The sequence below is a fragment of the Balaenoptera musculus genome, chromosome 18 (genome assembly GCF_009873245.2).
Source record: "Balaenoptera musculus isolate JJ_BM4_2016_0621 chromosome 18, mBalMus1.pri.v3, whole genome shotgun sequence".
In the NCBI taxonomy this organism is placed as follows: domain Eukaryota; kingdom Metazoa; phylum Chordata; class Mammalia; order Artiodactyla; family Balaenopteridae; genus Balaenoptera; species Balaenoptera musculus.
In genome coordinates, this window is record NC_045802.1 from 13,086,461 (window position 1) to 13,111,641 (window position 25,181).

At 37.5% G+C, this 25,181-nt stretch overlaps 1 long non-coding RNA gene across 1 annotated transcript in view; it reads left to right on the plus strand.

Annotated features, from left to right (window-relative positions):
- LOC118884100 overlaps positions 1 to 25,181 on the plus strand; it is a 403,163-nt gene that overhangs the window by 58,443 nt on the left and 319,539 nt on the right. The window contains exon 2 of the long non-coding RNA XR_005017184.1: positions 3,227 to 3,332. This is a non-coding gene — a long non-coding RNA (uncharacterized LOC118884100). The remainder of the gene's footprint in view (positions 1 to 3,226; positions 3,333 to 25,181) is intronic.

Below are 25,181 nucleotides of genomic sequence, written 5' to 3' on the forward strand. Positions count from 1 at the left end.
GTTTCTTCCTTCCTTTTTCCCTCCCTCTCTTTTTTTTCTTTTATTCAATACGTATTTAAGGTCTATTTGCTTAACACGCCAGGTACCAGGGATGCAGTGGTGAAAATGTAACACCAGGAAGCTATCGTCTAGAAGGGAAGAAAGATATTTTGAAAATTAGTAAATTGTAGTTGTAATAAGCACTGCAAAGTGCAATAATATAAGTGTGAATAACAGGATGAAGTAACCTGCCTGTGGAAGTGATGTTTAAAAGGAGAGCTGGAGAGTGAGTAGAAATTATTGGGACAAAGGGTATGAAGGTAGAGTCAGAATCCACAGGAGTGTTTTCAGGCAGAGAGAATGGGATGTGCAAAGGCCGTAAGACCCAAAGGAGCAGGGTTGACTCATATCATAAAGAGGCTAATGAGGCCTGAATTCAGAGAGAGTGAAGTGAGTCTGAGATGTTATGCAGAGGCCACATGGACCAGGTTGTCCTAGTTAAGAGTTGTAAGGTTTATCCTATTGTAAGAGGATACCTGAGATGGAACTAAAGAAAACAGACACAATGCACACAGATATTTAAGAAGGATAAACTGTTGTTCTAATATTGTCAGCAATTTGATTTTTAAAGATGAAACTATCAATTTATCTTCTTGGTTCTGGGAAGAACTGTTTTAGTGTCTTAATCACGATTGTATAAGACAGGCTGGAACCTGCTCTTCCAAGGGAAGTGTAATGGGAGATATTTTTGCCAGGGGAAACACCTCATTCCTGCTCTATAGAGAGTCTTACTGCTTCTCCCCAGTGATCTCAGGCCTATGGATTTAGACAGGAGGGTGAAGAGTAGACCCACTTTCATAGGAGTCATGGGCATTTCTGGGTGGAAGAGGATTATGATCCCTCTTAGAGTTCCAAGTTATTATACCCCATCTGATAGATTAGGATAATGGAAAGAATGAAGAGCTTCCTCTCCCTTTCATCCAAAAGAATGTATCAGTGGTGTAGTCTGGGTCTGGTCAGAACACAGAGGCATTGGGTGCATTCTGAATAGGAAGGGTTTCAAGACAGGGAAGTCGAGGCTTATGCAACTGTTGAAAGCACTGCAGGAGCAAAGGGCAGGAAAGCTGCACTGATGATCTCCTCCCACAGCAGTGATTTCCATGATTCTGAAAGAAGCTCAAGTTACTTTGATCCTCATGTCAGCTCACGTGTCTATCTGCAACTGCCTGCACCTGCCTCCAGAGGGTAGCAGCCTCCCCGTCCCTTCTGCCTTCTAGATCTCACACAAATGCCTCTCATTGGTAGGCTCTAACTTATAATCACACAAGGAAGTGGGTTCTGGAAACGGGGTTCCCGGGTTGTGTTCTGTGATGCATAAGAGACCTTTGGAGAGGGTGACAATGATGTCAAGTTGGCCAAGGGACAGCCCAGCCCAGATGGTGACCCTGGCTCAACAGCAAAGCCTCAGCTTCTGTGAGGGAGATAGGGTTCCCAGTAGAACAGGCTCCCACTTTGAGAGTGTGGATGTGCCTCCTTGAGACTTCCTGTAATAGCCAGAGTTCTATGGAGAAACCAAACCCCAGTAGTGTGTGTGTGTGTGTGTGTGTGTGTGGAGAGAGAGAGAGAGAAAGAGAAATGGAGACAGAGAGAGATTTATTTGAAGGAATTGGCCCATGTGGTTACGGAGGCCGGCAAGTCTAAAATCTGCAGGGTCGGCCATCAAGCTGGCAGAATCCCCTCTTGCTCAGGGGAGGTCAGATTTTGTTCTAGTCAGATCTTTATCTGATTGGATGAAACCCTTCCACATTATGTGGGGCAATCTGCTTTACTCACAGTCCACTGATGTAAATGTTAATCTCATCAGAAACACCCTTGACCAAGTATCTGGGCACTGTGGTCCAGCCAAGTAGACACATAAAATTCACATCACACTTCCCTTTCTTCATTTATACCTGAGAAGTTCCACCACTGCTAGATGCTGTTCTGAAATAAACAAAAAAATTTTAATCAATATGCCCCAAATTAAAAATTCATGATCTTTTTATGTATATATAGTTCAGTCCAACTCCTTTAAAACAGAGTGTGATAATTATTTTTTCCCCTTTCACTTAGATTTAGGAAAGAGTAGAGACATCTCTTTGTGCTGTACCCTCTCAATATTCAATCATTCATTCATTCAGTCAGTCAGTCAGTCTTTCAACAAGTATTTATTGAAGATATAGGCACTGAGGCTAGTGCAGTGATATGGATAATAGATCAGATCCAGAAAATAACATGTTAAGCTAGGGAGCCACACAAACATTTTGTGGTAACTTGTGAAAAAGAATAAAGGAAACTGTAAGTGCAAAAGATATTAGATTTATAAGCTTGCAAGAGCTGATCCAAGAAGCTTTATAAAAGAGTAAAATTTTACAAGCAAATTAAACAAGTGAAAGTTTACAAATCTTAGCAAATCATGATGTCTGCAGACCTGTTCCCTGAATAATCAAAGATGAGTCAGGACAATTGTTTATTCAAACAATTTAACGTTGACCAACTAACATAGTTTATTTAGGAAGCAAATGCCTTAGTAAAGAATATACAGACCCTAATGCATATTTAATGACTTTTTCATTGCTCCCCCAATATCATTTCCTTTGTAAGATCCTGATTTTACCGACTACTGTCTTGCCAACTACTGTGCTTTTCAGGAGGATAACTGCCATGGTTGATGGAGGATTATTATGTTGAGAAGTTGCTGAGAGGGTAGTTACTGGCCATATGAGAGTGCACATTTCATGGCAGTATCACCAACTCTATAGTATGAATAAAATTGAAACAAAACTGGCAAGTAGATTTCTAAGATAGTTCCCAATGACCCTCACCCTTATATAATACTCTTCCCTGGGAGTGTGGGTGGCACCTGTGAATATGATGAGATGATTATATTACACTATACAGCAAAAGGAAGATTATCTTGGGTGGGCCTGGACTAACCAGGGAAGCCCTTTAAGAGTGGAGAGTTTTCTCCGGCTGGTTCCAGAAGTCAGAGTTTCAAGGCAGCAGAGACATACTCCTGTTGGCCTTAAAGAAACAAATGCCGTGTTATGGAAAGGGCCACTTGTCAGGGAACAGTGGGAGGCCTCTATAAGTTACAGATGCCCTGGTTTACAGCCAACAAGAAAACAGGGACCTCAGTCATAAAACCTCCAGGAACTAACTTCTGCCAACAATAGAATGAGCTTGGAAATGGATTTTCTTTTTTCAGAGCCTCCAGATGAAAACTCAGCTCAGCTGACCCCTTTATTTCTGCTTTGTGGTTCACTTAGTAGAGGACCCAGTCACACCACGCTGGACGTCAGAACTACGGAATTGTGAGTGAATTAAGAGTTGTTGTATTAAGCTGCTAAATTTGTGGTAATTTGTTGTGTAACAAAAGAAAGTTAAGACAAAAAGGAAAACAAAACAATATCCAAATTTTATTTCTTTTGGATGTGATATTGTGCTGAAATTGGTCTTGTGGTTCCATCGTTCTATTCAGGTCATGTACAGTAAGGTATGATCTCATTGGTGAGGTGACATAGCTGGAGGTGGGCCTCCCATAATGGAAAGGTGGTTCCTTTAGGAGAGGCCCACTTCAAACCTTGTAAAATCGAGGAACAAGTTAAAAAAGGGTATTTTCCCCATAAATTTTCTGAATGTGTGGGTCACTATTTGGGTCACTATTTTTTTTATCATTAATACTTCTATGAACATGGGGTTTAGAATAGTCAGCTAATTTATTAGTTAGTTCAAGACTTGATAATACTTCAAACTCAAGTATGTGACTCACATAATCACTTTGTAATGTTCAGTTTAGAGCTGCTGAGGGCTAATTCTTTTTTTTTTTTTGTAAAATAATTCACTTTCTAACTGGTAAGCCATAAATCATCTTCAAAACCTTTTCATAAGTTCAGTATAATAGTTTGAATAATCAGAATTATATTTATTTCAAGAGAGGCTGAATAAATGATCCAAATGTGAAAAGTTAGAGACTCCTTGAGAAAAACGTAAAATGCAAATCTAACTTTATACATTATTCTTTTTTTAAAAAATATTTATTTATTTATTTATTTTGGCTGCATCGGGTCTTAGTTGTGGCACACAAGATCTTTGTTGCGGCATGCAGGATCTTTTTAGTTGTGGCGTTTGGGATCTTTAGTTGTGGCATGCAGACTTCTTAGTTGCAGCATGCGGGCTTCTTAGTTGCAGCATGCGGGCTTCTTAGTTGCAGCACGCGGGCTTCTTAGTTGCAGCATCCATGTGGGATCTAGTTCCCTGACCAGGGATAAAACCCGGGCCCCCTGCATTGGGAGCGTGGAGTCTCACCCACTGGACCACCCGGGAAGTCTCCTGTACATTATTCTTTATCTTCTTTCCCTATTATAAAACGTTTAAATATTTAATTCCTTGAAATTCTGACACTGATCTCTATACAAAGTCTTTCAGCTCTGCTATCATGCATTATATATTTAGAATAATTGCATATTGTATTAAGACAGAATAGATCAACGATCTTTAATTACTTGTTAGCTAGAAGGTTAGAGCTGCAGCTGTGGTTATTCTTCTCCTTTTTCTTCTGCCTATGACTCAAGATCCCTTATCTCAAAACCTCCTCTCACACTCCATACTCAGACCCTTCGCTTCATGTCCAATCATCTTTTTCCCTTTAATTCTCATCCTTGACCTTTCCTCACCCTAATTTTCCATGAGCTTTTCCTAGCTTCCTCCTTTTAACCATTATTTTACCTACCTTTTCTCATAGACCATTTCTTTCCATCACTACTGCCCTCCCACCCCCCAGAAATTAATTTCTTTCCTCTGCTCTGTTTTTCTTTTTGCTAAATAGTTACTTAACCCTAGAAATGTATAAATTCCACACAGAGATTGGGCCAGGATGTAACTGATTTATACAAGTAAACCTCTTTCCTTATTTTCCTCCCTTATTAAGAACCTTCTCACATCCTCAACATAAATGATGAATACATCCAGTTTAATCAGCCTACCTTTATCTTCTCTCTCAACTTCTAGCTCTTACTTCATCACTATAAATTGCTGAATACCTGTGCGTAATACCAGGGCTAGATTGTGCAAAAGTTGGGACATTCAGAATGTTACTTAAGAATTTTACCTGCATTTTCTAGGATCCTATCGGAGATCTGCTGAAAAAGAACAAGAGAACATAGGGTTCTGCTGGATCAGATGATACCTTTGTGCACAATGGCATAATCAACCATGTGGGTGCAAAGCTTAATGAGGAGAAGAGACCTTCATGCAATTTTGAGTGAAGGTGGCCTTTCCTGTGGAAGGTGATAGCATTGTGTCAAGGTTTATGACTACAAAAGGGATGTGTGGGCTGCATCCAGCCTCAGCTCATCCCCTTTGCTGGGCCATTTTGTGCAGTGAGCAACCTGCACGATTGTATGTGGCCTGACTGGGAAGTGTGACTCCAGTAAATGTAGAACAAGCAGAGGATAAAGAGTAAGGTTTATGTTATGAAATGTAACAGCAATTCATATTTCCTTGGAAAGAATTAAAATTTACTAAAAGTCTTTTTCAAGCCAAATACTGAAAGTATAAGGAATGATCATTAAGGTTTATAATAAATTAGGCATTAGAAATGTGTATTTCAGTAGGAAATGAGAGTAAAATTGGGAAAGTAAAGGTAGGTAGACGGGGTATAGAATACTGTTCAGCAAACTTTTTGTTAAAATGCCAGGTAGTAAATAGTTCAGGGTTTCTGGACCATATAGGCTCTCTGTTGCAACTTTTAAACTCTGCTCAAAAGCAGCCATAGAAAATTTGTAAATGAACGGGCATGGCTGTGTTCCAGCAAAACTTTATTTACAAAAGTGGGCTGGGAGGGGTTGTATAGAGTATTGAGAGAAAAGGGTTCACGGAGGCATTTGGTTGGTGTGAATCTGCTGTTGATGCAGAAAGTGCTCTAAATCTGAGTAACAAGTGTTCATAAATTATCAGACAGATAAATTCCACACAGGTTGAAAAAGAACCTTTTGATAACCAATTTGAATTTGTAGATCTACAAACACCAGGAATGGAAGTTTTGTCAGGCATTTATTTCTCTGTTAAATCTCCTGTAATATATACACTTGAAAAGATTAAAAAGTGGACTAGTAGACTATATTTCACATAAAATGTTACTCTTTAAGCTTCTTTTTCAGTGCTCAATTTAAACAATATATAATGGATGTATATTATGATCCTTTGGGTCATGGTGAATTTTATTCCCTTTGCTTCATAGCAACTAGCTGATATCAGAACTGACCTTTGTTGCAGCTGGCCTTGCTAATGGAACTCAGATGGTTTGCTCAGATAAGTAATACTTCGGGGAAAATTCATTGTAAGCAAAATACTTGAAAAGATATGAGAAAGGGCAACACTTGGGCTATAAAAACAGACTTTATATTTCTCCATGGAAAAAACTTTACGGTCCTAGCATTTTACTCATTCCCTAATTATCTAAATATGTTATTCCATAACATAAATATTAAGATATTTTTGCTCTTTGAGGGCAAATTGCCCTGAGTTATCAAACTCTCAGATCTTGAAAAGGATCAGTCTTGAAAAGATCCTTCTCCTTCTCCTTCTCCTCCCACCCCTCTCCTTCTTCCCCTTATCCTTTCTTTTCTGTGTATCTGCTTTCAGGATGAATATAGACTGTTCCAGCAAAGTCTTTATAAAAACTACGTGAAAGAGGTGAGCGGTGATGGGTTATGGGCAACTGGACATCTGGGCCTTCGTGTTTTCTGCATGGAGCAGAATTCCTTTGGCCACACCAGCCCTCCTGTATTGTTTATTGTAGTCTGTAACCTCTCCTTTCACTGAAAGGGGCAAATTTATGAAGGGGTTCACACAGCTTTTCTGGTTTTTAAGGCAACTAAGGCCAGCTGGAATACACTTTATTCACTGTAGTACACTTTATTTCATTAGATTTTTATATTCCAGTGAAAACTGGCTGTTAAGGGGCCTCAGAGGCAGGGTTTAGATTTTGATTGTTATTTACCACTGCTAGAAAGAAATTAAACAAATTCTAGTGAGGACATAGCTCGGTGAAAAGAAACCTTTCTCTTCCATAGCACATTGATGAAAAGAAAGCTCAAAGTTACAAGGATTTTCTGAATTCCATTGACTCTTTACTGCTAATTAGTAGCATGACTTAATTTGAGTGCGCTTGATACTTGCTTTGACTTGCTTTTAATATCACTCTAATTTCCCATGGAACCTTTTTGTTCTAAACTTTTTGTGGATAAATATACAAACTATGGACACGACCAGTCTTGTTTATTTATGAAACAAAGTTTTGTTTTTATTATGTTTGGAGTTCATTTCTAGGCAGTTAAAGGAAAGAAGTAATTAGTACCTTCTTCGAAGGCCATTTTGAAATTTTATGAAAAAAAAGTATGTGATAGAAAATCAATCTGGGAATGCAGTGGGTGAACTGATTCTAATCCTACTCAGTGTATGATGCTAGATGGATTTTCTAGTACTGGTTGTGGGGTGGGGATGGCGTATTTCTGTGGGGTTGGAGACTAACAATTGTAGCTTGTATGCCTTTCCTGTCTGTGTGGTCTCTGGAACAAGTAACCTAGAGAGAGTGTGCCACTGAGAGGGCTAGCAGGGATGAAGCTAATGAATATTCAACAACGTGGCTCTGCTTATCTCCTCAATGTGATTCAGATGTGATGCGAGAAAAAGGTGAATGCAGGTTGTTGGTGAGAGGAGAACTACAATTTCATCCAGTACTTGAAAGATGTTAATTTCCAGCAGCATAGATATTTGTCAGTGACACCTTAGAGCATTAGTTCAAGTCTGTGCATTTATTAAACGGTTCTTTTTTGAAGAACCACCCCAATGGCTGCTAGACATAGAACTCTGCTGCTCCAAGTAAATCACTGGTTTACACCAGATCTTGACATTTACAGCCCATCTAGCATAAGATGCTATAAATATAGGTTTTGGTTATTTACTTTACAGTAGAAATATTCAGTGTATTATGAATTTGTATTTGTTAAGACTTGGGGAACCTTTTGGTTAAGATTTCTTCAGCATATTTGCTGCTACTGAATTTTTTTTTCCCTTTTGGTTCAGCGAAGGTGATTCCTTTAGGCCCTGTGACTAATTTCCCTAGATCCAGAGATTATCTAATGAGTTCCTCAGAAAACTTTGGAACAAAATTAATTCAAGATTTACTGAGTGACTAATGTAATCATATCTCTGGGGAAATAAGCTGACCCCTAGTTTACTGGTTAGTTGCAAAAAATTCTGGCAATGAACGGAAACAAGGATAAACATCTATTATTTAAAAAAAACCCATCAGGGACCCTTGATGTCCATATGAGACATAGACAGCCTCAGTTTTAAAGTTTCCTCCCAAATAATGACATTTCTTCCTTTGCCATCATAGTTTATCTGTTGATAAAATTTACCATGTGTATTCATGAGAATATGATTTATAAGGTTAAGATGTAGACTGGATCTTTATCATGTAAAAGCTTCTAATGGATTGTTTTTGGAAGAGTAACCGTGAAAAGGAATGTTTGCTTAGAGCACAAGTTGGGAAAACATATGTAACCATGAAGGATATTATTGGAATAAAAGAAAAACTAACATCACCAGGTTCATCTGTTTCAAACTTTGATGCATCAGAAGAAAATCAATCTGTGATCCAGAAGGCACTTTAAATAGTCAAAGGATATTTTTTCCATGAGACATTTCATATTTGTGCTTAGATAATGCTTCAAATATTTTGAAAGAACATAGAAGTGCTATGGAAAAAAATCACTCTATTTTTTACGATCTAAATGATCGTAACTCATAGTCCTGGCCAGGATTTTGTTTTCTTAAAACTATTGCCTGCACATATAATGATGATTGATATGGTAGTCCTTAGTCCATACATATGTATGCTGTGTGTGTGTGTGTGTGTGTGTGTGTACGTGTATGTGTGTATAACTTGCATGTGTAAAACCGGTCTTTTTGCACTTTATGAGTTTAATTTGGAATCCAATTCTAAGTGTTTATCTTTAAGGCCTACAATAACAGAATTTGCGAAAATTAGAATGTACCCATAGTTTAACACAAGTCCTGGGACAAGATATGAAGTAGGTGAAGTTCATCTTCACTGAGATTCCATCTCCATCGGTAGGGGCTTTACTCTTTGAAGTTCTGCCTCTGGCTGGGGAAAACATGCTGGGCCACCAGAAGAGAACTGTCCGGTGGGTATTTGTAGCTTGGAGAGTGGTTTTTGAACCAACTGTCGACTTCCTATACTTATTTTCTCTCTCTGCCATTTTGAATTTCTCTCTCTCTCCCTTTATCGTGTGTTAATTTCTTAGCGCATGCATTTTATTTTTAAAATTTTATTTTATTTTTTCATTAGATATAATCGACAAATAACATTATATTAGTTTCAGGTATACAAACATAAATTTCTTTCTTGTGATGAGAACTTTTGAGATCTACTCTCTCAGCAACTTTCAAGTATATAATACAGTATTATTAACAATAGTCACCATGCTGTACATTACAACCCCAGGACTTATTTATCTTATAACTGGAAGTTTGTACTTTTGACCACCTTCATCCTTTACCCAAACCTCACCCCCTGCTTCTGGCAACCACCATTTTATTCTCTGTATCTATGAGTCTTTTTTTTTTTTTTTAAGATTCCACATAAAAGTGAGATCATATGGTATTTGACTTTCTCTGTCTGATTTATTTCACTTAGCATGATACCCTCCAGGTCCATCCATATTGTTGCAAATGGCAGGATTTCCTTCCTTTTTATGGCTGAACAATATTCTCTATCTATCTATCTATGTATCTAACTATCTATCTATCTATCTATCTATCTATCTCTCACATAGTGAGGATAAACTTTCATCCATTGATGGACACTTCGGTTGTTTCCATGTTTTGGCTATTGTAAATAATGCTGCAATAAACATGGGGGTGCAGATATGTCTTCAAGGTGGTGATTTTGTTTTCTCCTCATAAATATCCAGAAGAAGAATTGCTGGATGATACGGTAGTTCTATTTTTAATTATTTGAGGAAACTCTGTACTGTTTTCCATAGTGGCTGCACCAATTTACATCCTCACCAACAATGCACAAAGATTCCCTTTTCTCCACATCCTTGCCAACACTTGTTATTTCTTGTCTTTTTGATAATAGCCATTCTAACAGGTGTGAGGTAATATCTCTTTGCAAGTCTCCGATTTGCATTTCCCTGATGATTAGTGATGTTGAGCATCTTTTCAGGTACCTGTTGGCCATCTGTATGTCTTCTTTGAAAAATGTCTATTTAGTTCCTCTGCCCATTTTTTAATCAGATTGTCTGATTTTTTGTTATTGAGTTGTATGAGTTCTTTATATATAGTTTTGGATATTAACCCCTTATCAGATATAAGGTTTGCAAATATTTTCCTCTTTTCAGTAGGTTGCCATTCCATTTTGTTGATAGTTTCCTTGGCTGAGCAGAAACTTCTTAGTTTGATGGTATCCCACTTGTTTAGTTTTGCATTTGTTGTCTTAGCTTTTGGTCTCAAATTTTTAAAAATCATTGCCAAGATTGATGTCAAGGGACTTATTGTCCATGTTTTCTTCTTGGGGTTTTATGGTTTCAAGTCTTCCATTCAAGTTTTTAATTCATTTTGAGTTAATTTTTGTGTATGGTATAAGACAGTGACCCAGTTTCATTCCTTTGTATGTGGCTGTCCAGTTTTTCGAACTCCATTTATTGGTGAGACTGTCCTTTCCCCATTGTATAGTCTTGGCTCCTTTATTGTAAATTAATTGACCATATATACATGGGCTTATTTCTGGGCTCTCTATTCTGTTCCATTGATCTATGTGTCTGTGTTTATGCTAATACTATAATGTTTTGATTACCATAGCTTTGTAATACAGTTTGAAATCAGGAATTGTGATGGCTCCAGCTTTGCTCTTCTTTCTCAAGATGGCATTGGCTATTCGGGGTCCTTTGTGGTCCTATACATATTTTAGGAATGTTTCTTCTATTTCTTTGAAAAATATCATTGGAATTTTGATAGGGATTGCATTGAATCTGCAAATAGCTTTGCATAGTGTAGACATTTTAACAATATTAATTCTGCCAATCCATGAGCTTGGAATATCTTTCCATTTATTTGTATCTTCTTCAAATTCTTTCATCAGTGTCTTATGGTTTTTAGTGTACAGGTCTTTCATGTTTTTGGTTGAATTTATTCCTAGGTATTTTATTCTTTTTGATGAAATTGTAAATGGGATTATTTTCTTAATTTCTCCTTCTGCTGGTTAGTGTATAAAAATGCAACAGATTTTTGTATATTGATTTTTGTACCCTGAAACTTTACTGAATTTGATTATTAGTTCTAACAGGTTTTTTTTTGTGGTGGAGTATTCAGGGTTTTCTATATATAATATCATGTTATTTGCAAATAGTGACAATTTTACTTCTTCCTTTCCAATTTAGATGCCTTTCATTTCTGTTTCTTGACTAATTGCTCTGGCTAGGACTTCCATCCACTTTTATTCTTGAACTTAGTAATTTTGAGTCTTCCCAAATGCATGAGCATCTCAAATGCTCTTTTCTTCTTGATCTTTCATTCAGAACATATTCCTCGTTTCTTTGTTTTCCTTGGCTCTCTCTTTTGGTTTGTATGTGTTAGAGAAAAGGACCACCTCTCCCAGTCTTTTTGGAGTGACCTCATACAGGAGACAAATCTTATCATTCAACTCTTTCCTACCTCTTGGTTGTCTCTCAAACCTTTTTGTTTGTCCAAGCAGCCTGCTTTGTTCTTAATTGCTCCCAGTAGTTGAGAGTGTGCCAAGACCTGTCAGTGTCCCAAAGGGGAGGATCTTAGTCAGCATCTAGATGCAGGCTGATTGGAAACTGAACCCTCAGGCAGTAGTTTTTAAAGTGTGCAAATATACCTCTTTCAGGGGAAGGCGAGGAGCGAGGCATTTCATTCTGTTCTCTCTGCACTGAACTCTGGCGTGAATCAGTTAAGAAGTGTTTCTTTGTTTGCTACCATCCCATTGAGCCTGTGAACACAAACCCTGCTGGCCATTAGAGCCAAAGTATCAAGGAATGTTTCCTCTGCGTAGCAGCCACAAAAACCTGGATGCCAGATATGTGCACTAGTGTGTGCATTTTAATGCAAGTACATACAGAGAAAGAATACGAAATTCCCCCTTTATCCCCCTACCCTCCACTTCCCATTCTCCTCCCATCACCACTGTTTACATTTTAGTTGTGTATCTTTTCAGTCCTTAACATGGGCACACATTTTAAAAAATAAATATACTTTGACTCCAAATTCTACTATCTTTTCATTTTATAAATATTAGTCTAATCAGTTTTTTTCAAAAAGAATAATTACTATCTTTTAGGTAAACATATTAGTCTACCAACCAGAGTAAATATAGCCCTTGGTGTACAGAAATTGACTTCGAGTTTCAAAAGTCTCTTCTTGCTAGACTACTCATGTAAAACTCTCATTACACTTTATGTTATGGGCAACTTGTAAAATACTGTAGTGGGTTAAATGGTGTCCTGCCCCTCCCCAAAGGGTTTGTCCATGGTCTAAGTCCTGGAACCTGTGAATGTCACCTTTTTTGAAAAAAGGGGATTTGCAAGTGTAATTAATCTAAGGATCTTGAGATGAGGTGATCATCCTGGACTACCTTTGTGGGCTTTAAATCAAATGACAGGAATCTTTATAAGATAGACATCCAGAGGGGAAGGTGTACACAGGGGAGAAGGCAAAGTGAAGATGGGGGTGGAGAATGGAGTACTGTGGCCACAAGCCAAGAAAGCCAATGGATGCTGGGCGCCACCAGAAGGTGGAAAAGGCAAGGAAAGATTCTCCCCTAGGGTCTCTAGAGGGAGTGCAACTCTGATGACATTTTGATTTGAACTCTGGCCTCCAGAACTGTGAGAGAATAAATCTGTCATTTTAAGCTACTAGTATGGAGTCTCAACCAAGAAACGCAGAAGGCTCCAAATAAGAAAAGAGTTTATTTGGTGGTGGGGAGCCGGGGGGGGGGGGGCGGTTCTTAGGAATTGCAGTTTGCAAGACACAGATTGGGGTAGAACCTAAAGAGTGTTTCAGGGAAGAGAAAGAGTCAGGGGCTTATAAAGGCAAAAGCTACATGGTTGGTAAAGTTGTCTGGCAAGAATTATGATTCACTGTAACAGAAGAAAGGAAATATTTGTCCTTAAGGGATAGGTTGCCATGAGTTATTTTAGGGTCAGCATCCAATAAGTATCTTGAGCTTCTGGAATACTGGGCAGATGTTCCGAATGACTGTGTTAAGATAATAAGTGATCAAAGTTCATATTCCATCCTGCCTGAGACATGCATAAGTCACACTTCCTCAGTCGTTTCCCAGCTCCATTTTAGAGAACTCTCTTAGTAATACTGACTCCATTTTGATTTTCCTTTCACAGTGGTAATTTGTAACTGCAGCTGCAGGAAACTAATTCAAACACCAACGCCAAAATACCATACTTCCATTATCTAGAAATAGAAGAGAATGAAGCAATTGACTCACAAATTTCATTCCTAAATAAGCAACACGTACAACTTTTATTGTTATAAAACAATATCCCAAGAATTATTACTCTAGTGAGCTCCTATTTGAACATCTGTATAATTACCTGACTATAGCACTGAAACTAGAAGATTTGTTTCTGGATTAATAAGAAAGACTTGTTAAATAGCAATAACAAAATACTAAATTAACATTATCTAAGCCTTAAAGATAGACGTTTGAAATTAGATTTCAATTAAACTCATAAAATGGAAGCAATTTATTAATAAGATTGACATTTACACAATGTATATTTTTAAAGCACTACGTTGAGAATTGTACATCTATCAAGTTTATATTTGAGCTATTATATAGACACTTAACTAAGGGCAGTAGAATGAAAAGATTAAAAAAATCAAAATTATTTTAGCAGGGCAAAAAATTCCTGCTGTGTTTTATTGGACTTGTTAAAAACAGCAAATGTACTGTAGTTACACTATTTATAATTAAATAAAATGGAAGTGACAAAAGATTTACATTACTATAATCACTATCTTAAGAATTATAATTCTATCAAATTTCCATTTGGGCCATTGTATATTCACTTAATGAATGGTGATAAAATTAAAAGAAAAAAAATACTTTAGATGAAACTCAAAAGAATGTATTCTTGTGGTCCTGGCATCTTCAGAAGTCTGCTTATTGGAAGGCTGGGTCAACTCTGAAAGTGACACACTTCTATTTTCAGGTTGCAGGACAGAAAACAAAATCCAGTGCTTGGTGGAGAGACCTTTATCATTGCCATTTGAGGGTGTGCTGGGGTAGGAAAACCACTTGGTGGAGACAATTCTTGGGAATGTCCGTACAAGCTTTCTAGGGGAAAAAGAGGGACAGGAGGTTCTCTTCTCAGACATTGTCCCCTGACATCCTCTGCAGCATCTGGCCTCTGACTGAAGGATGCAGTGGAGGTCCAGAGTCTGGGCCAGCTGTGTCCTATTCTGGTGGGAGCAGTGAATCAAGCATAGTTAAATGACTGATTATCTGTGGTGTCATTTCTACTGGATTCCATTTCTGAAGATGGACTTTTGGGTTATCAAAAGAAGGCATAGTAAAACTCACAAGTTCTGTTGATTCTGAGATTCTGGCAAGCCAGGGAGCATCAGGAGAAGTTCTGCAATGCACTTGTGGAGGAATTGCTTGATCAGGATAGATTGATCTGTTGGAAGGATCCTTTTCCTATAGTTCTGCTCTCATGGGGATGATGTTCCTGGATCACTGAGCCATACCAGTTATATTAGTTTGCTAGAGCTGCCAAAACAAAGTACCACAAATTAAGTGGCTTAGATAATAAAAATGTATTTTTCTCATAGTCTTGGAGGCTAGAATTCCAAGATCAAGGTATTGGCAGGTTTGGTTTCTTTCAAGGCTCCTTGGCTTTCAGATGGCTACCTTCACGGTATGTACTCACATTGTCTTTCCTCTGTGTGTCCACACCCCTGGTGTCTCTCTGTGTGTCCAAATTTCCTCTTCTTATAAGGACACCAGTCAGGTTGGATTAGAGCTCACCCTAATGGCCTTGTTCTAACTTAATCACCTCTTTAAAGGCCCGACTTCCAAATATAGTCACATTCTGACGGACTGGAGGTTAGGGCTTCAACATATAATTTTGGGGGGACACAATTCAGGCCTTAACACCAGCCTAATGCGCCTCCTTCTTTGGTGATCTGGGAACCCAGAGAATTTTCTTGATCCAGATTCACCGGGAGACTATTTTTCAGCTCCACTCAGCACCAAGGTTCAAGATATACAGTTTTTTTTTTTCCTGAGGATCAGGGATGATTGGTATAGCAGGTGCTGTGCTCCCCTACCCAGATTCCTGAGGCCATTCCAGGACTGTCTTTTCTGGCTGGCTTCAACTACTAGCATTGCATGAGGCTCTCCATGCTGTAGAAAGCTTTTTTCTTCATGAGCATGGCAGGTTGGACATGCTGAAGAATTAACAACTCTTGGGAGCTGTTCACAACCAATGACTGAGAGAAATTGGTATTTAAATATTCCGGGTTTTTTGGCCCTCAGGTAGGATAATTTGTATCTATATTTCCCAGATATCACACTAAGGGATTAAACTCCAGTTACCCACTGAGATATTTAGTTTGATAATGTACTCTTTATTGAGTGTCTTCTCTTCCCTATCTCATATCCTCCTTCCCTCCGTTGTTTATTGCAACTCCAAATGAATATTTTCATTTAAGTGTTTTCTCTGGGTCTGCTTGTGAGGGGTGGGAATCCTTAACTAAGGCAAGTGAGACAGGAAGTTGTTCTAGAAAGCAGATCTTCAAGATGGATTCTAGAACAGAATCACTTGACACCCAGGTTGCAGCAAAGACCCCATTGCTAGTGATAAGTGGGGTGGTGATAAGCTCTGGCATATTGTAGCTTTATAATCACTAAGATTCTTATTGTGATGAATTGGGATGGGATGAGGTGGAAGGGCATGCACTGTCTCATGCAGTATCTCTGGAATTTGAGAGATGGTGACATTGGTGATTATCAGGACTATGGATTTGATCAACTGCTGTTAAATGACATTGGCATGTCATATGAAGAAAGAAAGAAAACCACACACTCAAACTAGCCAGTCATGAACCATGGGAATTGTGTGAAAGCCAGAAAATCTCTTTGGGAGTATTTAAGGAAGCTCTAACCTTCTAAAGCTAGAGGACAGATTGTGTTGAGAATTAGGCCCAGTTATCTGCCTGTGAGAGTAGTAGAATTACAAAGAAGGCTGAATAACAGCTCTGGCAAGTTTCTTTCTAAAATTAGGGGTCTGAAAAGAGTGCGAACCTGATATCTAGAATGGATTGACTTGAGAATCTTGAACTCCTCCAAGAGCTCCATGAACTCTTGGACTTACATAGGTGTCCTACTGAATTTCTCCAAGACTTCCTTAAACTCCTGGGCCTGCAGAAGTTGGTAACTCCTTTTACCACTCTCAATCCTCCTTTGCCTGGGCATCATGCAGAGTCCTTACCTGAGGCAGATGTTTTACAAGATAATATGCTTGCAAGTATCTTACCTCAGATTGCTCCAGCTGCCCCTGCGGTAGCAAGGCCAATAACTGGGGTCAACCTCAGCATAGCCTCACAGGGGAGGTACTATCTCTGTTTTGTGAGGAAAGGGATTATTCACCAGATGAGTTGCAGGACCTGGCTAAAATATATTTTCAGGAATCAGGAAAATGTGCCTAGAAATAAATCTTGAGAGTGCTGTACCAGAAGTTACAAAATAAGGCTGGATAAAGGAGAGTTTACTGATATGAGTATTCTTACATGACTCAGGACTTAATATCCTGGCAAGGACACCAGGAGTCAATTAAAATAGTCTGCTTGGATGGTGGGGATGCTGAAACTGCCATGGCAGAGAACTGAAGGAGGAGTCAAAAGGCTCAGAGAGGTGGGCATGTTAAAATGGATTTGCAGTCTTTGCTTTGCATGGTTCTGATATGCATGAATTTCAGTTACTGCAGTTCAGTTAAAAACTACCAGTGCTCCAATAGCATAGTTCAAATTTCAGTTATCAAGATATATTAACTGTTAGCAATTGCATAAAGCACAGACTTTGCTGCTAGCTCTTCAATGCACAAATCACTATGCAAATAACAGATGCACATTATGATCAGTGACCAGTTATATCACTTTTTTCAGAGTCTATAGGTAATTGGTCATGGCACATCTGTTAGTTCGCACACAGATGACAAAAGTAGAGTTGTGTTGTCTCTTTCTCTCCCAGTGATAAAGCTGTGTAACATTTTACCAAAATGGATAATTGAAAGAGGGAATTGGCCATCAAAAATCAAGCACAGAAAAGAAAAAAAAAACAAGTTATAATACTAGAAGTGAAATTTTAATCAAATGTAAATGGGGTTAAAGAAGAAATAGCTAACCATGGAAATATGACACCACCTCTATTTAAGAGACTCCAATGTGCAATCAGAGGAACTTAGTGAAGGCAGCCTTAACAATATAAATGAGAAAAGTGGTCATGACAGAAAGGATGAAGATATCTCAGAGAAAGGATTGCCAGTGAAAAACTTCTCATTCATGGAATTCTCAGGGATATTTCATCACATTGAAAGTGGGAAGGATAAAATGCTGGAAGTGGATTCAAACTTAGAAAGTAGTATGACAATTTGCCAAGGCATGAAAAGATCCTTGATTTATATCATAAGTTATAGACAGAAAGAAGAAGGCAAGTACTGTTCAAATACTCTTGATAGGGTTTTTTTAAACAAAGAAATAAAACACTTCAATTCTCAGTGTTTTTACTAAAGACAAGATAGAGAGGTAGAGGGACACCCAATGAGAGTTTTGTTGTACATCTTTAAGCAAAAAGATCAAGGATAGGTGTTGATGTCAGCTGCCAATAACAACAACAAAAATCCTGATGCCTTATCCAGTTTCCAGATCTGAAGCAGTTCTCAGACCCAGAATTGATTCAAGGGAAAGATGGGCCTTCCTGATGAACTTTGCAGTGCCTCAGCAAGCACAGACAGTAGTAATTTCCCCAACCTTTTCCTGAAGAGACGGCCATTTACCAGCGTAATTGTACACTAATATTAAGTAGTTACAATTAAGTAATTACACCAAGATTAAGCCTGTTGTAATTTGTTATCTTTTTTAATCAAAATTGACTGGTTACCACTTTGAAGAAACAGTAACTAGATGAAGTGAAATTAACATAAAAAAGTTTTTTGTAACTATGTAGGGTGATGGCTGTTAACTAGACTTTCTGGGATGATCATTTCGCAATATATACAAATATTGAATCATTACGTTGTACACTTGAAACGAATATAATGTTATACGTCAGTTATACCTCAATTAAAAAAAAGAAAGAAATTCATATGGGGACAGAGTACATCTGATTGGTGCAAGGGATGGACCCTTGCAGATATGGATAGTTCTCCATTCACATCTGTGGGAAATCTTGCTCATTTACAACTGCTAGTATCTGTATCTGTGACTAAGGCTCTTTTTCCTGCTCCTGTGGAGAGCTGCCTGTACACATGACAGACTGGAAATGCCAATGAACTCACAATCCCTGGAGGGCAGCCCTCAATCAGTGACTCTCATAAGCAGGTGTTGGACAATTCTGAGGTATATATTTTGCATGCATTCTCGGAGTTTTCTTATGGGATTAATCTTTAACGGCTTAATGTGGTAGTTGTTGTAGTAGCACAGCCCTTAGGGGATGCCTTCTTTACCCTGTATTGATTTCCCATTCCTTACCAGTGTTATTTGTGTTTTCCAACTACTCTTACTTGAATTCCTGTCTCAAGACCTGCTTCTGGGAGAATTTTAGATAAGACAGTTCCTAAAACCTTATATATATACTTATATTTCACTTTATCAATATACATAGAGTAGTTACAAACTATAATACCAGTGTTGCTAACAATAAACCTAATGAGAAAAAGTTTGATTTCTTGGCACTGTTTTTGTTCTTAGACAAAATCACACTCATGATGTAAAATCAGAATACTATGTTAAAAAACATACATGTAATTTGAATTAAAACACATTGACCCAGGATTTATAGTTGTCAGAGATGATGGTGGGAGGGAGACTGTATCTGTTTAGGTTACCATTTTGCCTGGAAGTTCAATGACATGACATTTAAATTATCTACAACATTGTTTTCTAGTTGAGTGAGATTGCCAGAGGTCAAATGAGGAAAGAGAGGGTGGGGATGCAAGGAAACAAGGATCACAGCACACAGAGTTGGGACTTAATGACAATCCTGTGAGTCACATCAACCGTTTTAATATCAAAAATTTAGGGCTAAGGATATAGCATATTTGGTTTTTTTTTTTCACTAAATGGCTGACCACGTTCAAAGATGAATGATAATATAAAATGAACCAGCATAAAGACTGAAATAGCAATGGAACAAAACAAAACAAAATGGAGACAGAGAATATATCTTATAAGAGGAATTATCCAGGGGAACAGAATAAGGATTAACTCAGAAATAAGAATTCACTTCAACTTATAAAAGTCAATATTTTCTTTCTATACTAACAAAAACCAACAAGAAAATACAATAGAATAGAATGTCATTTGCAAAAAGAAAACAATTCTATGTTATACAGGAATTAACCTAATAAAGAATGGACAAGAGAAAAATCTGAAAATTCAATTGAAGGATATAGAAAATGTCTAAATAGATGAAGATCTGTGATATCTATCTATCTACCTATCTATCATCTACCTATTTACCTACCTCCCTATCTTTCTTCTTCTTCTCCTTCTTCTTCTCTCATTTCCCTCCTCTTCCTTTCCCTCCTCCTCCTCTTCATCGGCCCCCTCCCCTTCCTCCTCCTTCTTTACCATCATCGTCATCATCATCATCATCATCTATCCATACATAGATACAGGGCAATTGAAGAATAAAGATATCAAAATGACAGTGGTGATGAAAAAGATGAAACTATGAAGTAGTAAAAAGAATACAGAATGAAGGAAAGGATAAGCCATTGGTATAGTAGGAGAGGACTCAGCAAACTGAAAGCCAGAGGATAATCTGAGAGACAGAGAGATTGGTTCCTAGAGATTTATCAGTTCCTGACTGCTTGTCAGTTAACAGTTGTAGTTCTAGACCTTATATATCCTTATGATAAGCTCCATTTTTCTTAAGGTGGTCTGAGTGCCTCTGTTTCCTTTTTAAAGAAACAATTCTCCTTAGGATCTCAGCTCATTATTATTATTGATTGATGCAGGCATTCAAACTTTTATATTATACATTTACACTCCTTTATCTATTTCCTTTTTCCTCATTGTATTTTATGCTTTGCACTTACCATTTATTTTTTCTCTTCTGTTTCCTTCCATTCTTTTACTCTTCATCTCAAATCCTCAATTCCATTCCATATTTTATATATGTTCTTAGCTTCTTACAAGATGTGTAGTGTCATAAGTGTGTTTTTAGTTTTCTTAAATGGCATCTAGGGAGGGCAGTGCTCAGAAGAATCTGCATCTATATTCTAAGTTGAATATACATCTAACATTTTTGCTTTTTTTCCCAACTCTTTTAAAGGATGAATAGCAATACTATACAATGTCTGGGGATACATATGTTGCAGTCATATAAAAATGTCTGAAAAAGACAAACACAAATTTGAACAAAAATTACCTCTGGGAAGGGAGAGAGAGAACAGGATTGCAGAGGGCTGCAATTTCTATTAGTAATATTTAATTACTTAAAATATGAATCAAATATGGCAAAAATGTTAAGACTTCATGGAGTTTAGTGTTCATTCTATGATCCCTGTAATTATCTGCATATTTGTAACATTTCATAGTGAAATTATCTTAAAATAATAAAGAAGAGCTCCCAATTTTTTTGGTGGGGAGAGGTGAGTTACTAATACATGCAGAGTTTAAACCATAAAAAAGCCAGGTGATACTATAAGGCAAATCCAATAGAGATCTCACGCACTTCTTTGATTCCAAAAGAGCACAGCACATAAAGAGAACAAGTAAAAGGAAGGAAATATTGCTGTAGGCTTATTCATTATTAAATAAACTTGAATAGATATGTGGTGAGCGTTCCAGATAACAGAATAGTTATTATAATAACTTACCCAAAGGATTTTAATGTTTGTTGGTAATATATAAATCTTGGGATTTGACAGAAAACAGACTTCTCTTTATTATCTGCAAAAGTGTAGATTTTATATAGTGAACAATCATGCCTTCGCTCACTCATTCAAAAAACGTTTACTGCACATGAGGTGTGTGCAAGGCAAGGTGAGTATGGAGAAGATTGGCATTTTCTTCAGCAATCAAGTAACTACTCCAATACTCAGTACCAGCGATTTTGAATGAGATTATAAATTGATAATACAGGGATATACTTGTATTGAACTTGAATCTTCATTTCAGTTATCTTATTAAATATTTGATGTTGCTGAAGAAGGTATAATCTGTCACTAGAAGTTACTTCCTTACAGGAGTTAAGGAAAAAGAGTTTATGGAATATTTGAACTTATTAAGATTTTAGATCATAGCATCATTCTCACTTTTATTAGGTTAGGAATAATGAATCATTCCTAAATCTGGACTCTCTCTCCTACTCTACTTAGAGTGGATTAGAAAAGCAAGGAATGTGCTACTTCAACAGGATCCAAGTCAAAAAGAGTCAAAATGTCCTGATTAGTATTAAAAATACTGATGACTGATGAAGACATGGCAAAGAGTAATAAGTCCAAAGATGGTCTCATAGAATAATGATAAGCAGTTCCCTAAATTTATCTTCAGATACAGAGTAGCTAAATCATGTAATACATTCCAAGCCTGAATATACATGAAGTTGCTACCAGATACTGCCTCAGGGTATCTCAACTCTGAGTAATTATAAATTTCATTTCTTAGGAGGAGTATGTGTATTCAGTTGGAAATAATTTCACCTCTTATAAATAGACCAAAGTAAACCAAATTGGTACATCCCCAGGGATACTGAACTCAATAATATACAGTTTCTTTTGTTTTTGGCGAATTCTTCTGAATTACAATACGGTGTTAACCACTTAATTTCTTAAATGTCCAGAGCTCTCAGACAGGTTTGAACTTATGTGGTACTGACTGAAGAGCTGTGGGGAGAATGATTTCCAGGCTGGTAGGAAAAAGTGCAGGAATCAAGTGATTAGTGCCCACCGTGTGTCAGGGGACAGAGTGGCAGCCTGTCTCATCTGGCCCCTGGATACTAACAGAGATGACATACAGGTGCACAGATTTTAATTTTGATATGATTCTTAGATAAACTGCAACCAAACAGTGGGAATGATTTTGAGGAGTGAATAACTTCAGTATTTTGCTAAATGAAATCATAAGCACAATATCGATCATTTCCTTTGTTCCTATTGAAGGCTTGCTAACTCATCCCTCTGGGCGGAGCACAAGCGCTGTCCTCTTCCTGAAGTTGTCCTTGATACCATCATGAACTGTGATATTTCCTGAAATGAACCACTGTAACAATTTATTTGTACTCTTTTGTGACACTTTTCACAATCTGTCTTTTATTCATTGTTCAGATATACTTTTTCCTAATTACTCTGTAGTGGTAATACTTTCTGGCATTTGCATAGTTTTGATAGCTTTAAAAGTTTACGTATTTAAAAATCTATTTACGTTGTCTTTATCACTTCTCACATAGACCATATGATTCAATAATCATTCCCATTTTACTGATATGAGGGATGTGAGGTGGTACAGTGGGCCAGCATCAGAAGGCTTGGGTTCTAGCTTCCACTTTATTACTTATGAGACCATTTACACACGTGAAATTCTAGTTTTCTCTTCTGAAAAATACGTAGGGGTGATGCAGTACTGTGGAAGTCCGTTGCATGCAGCATTAATCAGATTTGATCACCTTCAAACATCATTAAAGTGGCATTAATTCATCACCATGGAGAGATTGTAATCTGAGGGTAGGAACTGTGTTCCTTTTTCATCTTAATACTTAGCACCTAATACACAATAGGTGCTCAATAAATATTGGTTAAATATGTGAATACAGCGGGGATCCTCAAACTTCTTCTGCAAAGGGCCACGTAGTGAATGGCTTAGACTTTGTGGGCCATGTGGAGTCTGTCGCAACTACTCCGTGCTGCTCTTGTGGTGCAGAAGCAGCCACAGACAATATATGAATAGTGAGGATGGATGTGTTCCAATAAAATTATTTATGGACACTGAAATTTTAATATCATAGTTTTTCATGTCGTGAAATACTCTTTTTAAATTTTTTCAACCATTTATAAATGTAAAAATAATTCTTAGCTCATATGATGTACAAAAACAGATGGTGGGCTGGATTTAGCTTTCAGGCTATAGTTTGCCAATCCCTGGGATAAAATATGAGTATCAGTTATATTAGACAATTGGATCTTATTTTTTTATTTATTGTGGTAATTACATGAGCATATTTGTGTAATATTACCTAAGACAAGAATATTTAATCATTCACTATCATAATATTGTGAGGATAAGAATTGTAGTTAAAGGCAAAATTGAACGTGCTATATTGGGTTAAATATAACTATCTTTCTTGTATTATGGTATGTAGATTTTCATCACATATTGTGGATTTTTAACTCATTTCTGGATTCATTTAAAAGTATATTGGAAAAAAATGAAAAGGAAAGTATTCATTGTGGAACAATTGATGAGGCAGTAAGATGATGTAACCTGCTTGGTGTTACAGAAAGTCATGAAACTGTGCAGACTTGGTCCACTGCAAATTCATGCTATGTAACCTCATTCGGGCTCTTAATGCTTCTTGTCAATAAAGAATGCAACATTCTTTATTCTTTGCTTGTTAAATTCTTATTTCATTCCTCATGGCAGCTGTTTTCGATTTTCTACACATTTCAACTTCCAATCCTATGACCTCTCCCTCACTCTAAGAGATGACCCTTGCTCCTCTTGTACATGTAATCTAACATGAACTCCGGCAACTTTCCCCACCTTGTCCTCAGATGTCTCTATTGCCACTCTTTCCTGATAATCTGTACCCTCTGTATCTTCACCTCTATTGTAGGGGGAAAATATGTTTCTTCTTTTTCTATGACTAAATTGTCACTTGTGCTATCTAGACCACGATTTTTTAACCCTTTCCATAAAATTCTTCAGTAAATGATCTCCTCTCTATCTGATGTTAACATCTCTCTGCCTCTTTCTCTTCTTTCTATAGAACAGGTCTCATTCAGCTTTTCTGCACTGGTGTGACCTGCCAGCAGGCATGTCCTCTGATTGGTCGAGCTTCTGTTCTCACTGGGAGGCGCCTGAGCAGATCACCTCCTCACCTCTGCTTTAAAACATACAATCGAAAAAAATTCATACAAAAACTAATCACCTCTTGAACCTTCTGTTTATTTAAGACTACTGTCCAGTCTCTTTTGCGATCAACCACAAAAGAGTTGGTCTTAAACGTATGGACTATATTTGATGCCTCCATGACTTATTCCTTTCGTCCTTGCAATCTGCCTTCCCCCTTCTCCATTTTTTGAATCTGTTCTCAAGAATCACCAATGAGCTTCCAGGGGATAAATGTAACACCTTTTTATTAATAATAATCTTCTTTTACTTCCTTAGCATTACACCTTGATAACTAATGTGTACTTCTTGGAAACTTTTATTCTTTGGCCTCTGGAAGATTTCATTCTTCTTACCCCAGATTGTTTTTTCTTTAAAAGTGTTAGTTACTCTTTTTCCTCCCTGTCAAAGATTGGTGTTCTCCAAAGTCATATCCCTGTCCCTCTCTTTTCCTTTCCAACCAAATTCTATCCTATTACCTTTAAGCTGATGTTTTCCACCTCTCTCTATCCCTCTCTTTCAAAAGCTCCAGTTCTGTGTGGTACGGGGTCTGGTGGACATCTCCACCTGGATGTCTTATAAACACCTCAAACTCATCATGCTTAAGACTGAATTCATGATCTTTTCATCCAAATTATCTCTCACTCTCCTAATTTATTTCCTAATTTTTATAAAAGAGGAGTAATGAAATCTTGGCACCTCCTTGATTGATTCCTTTTTAGTGTCTCCCAGAGATAATCAATCCCCAAATCCTG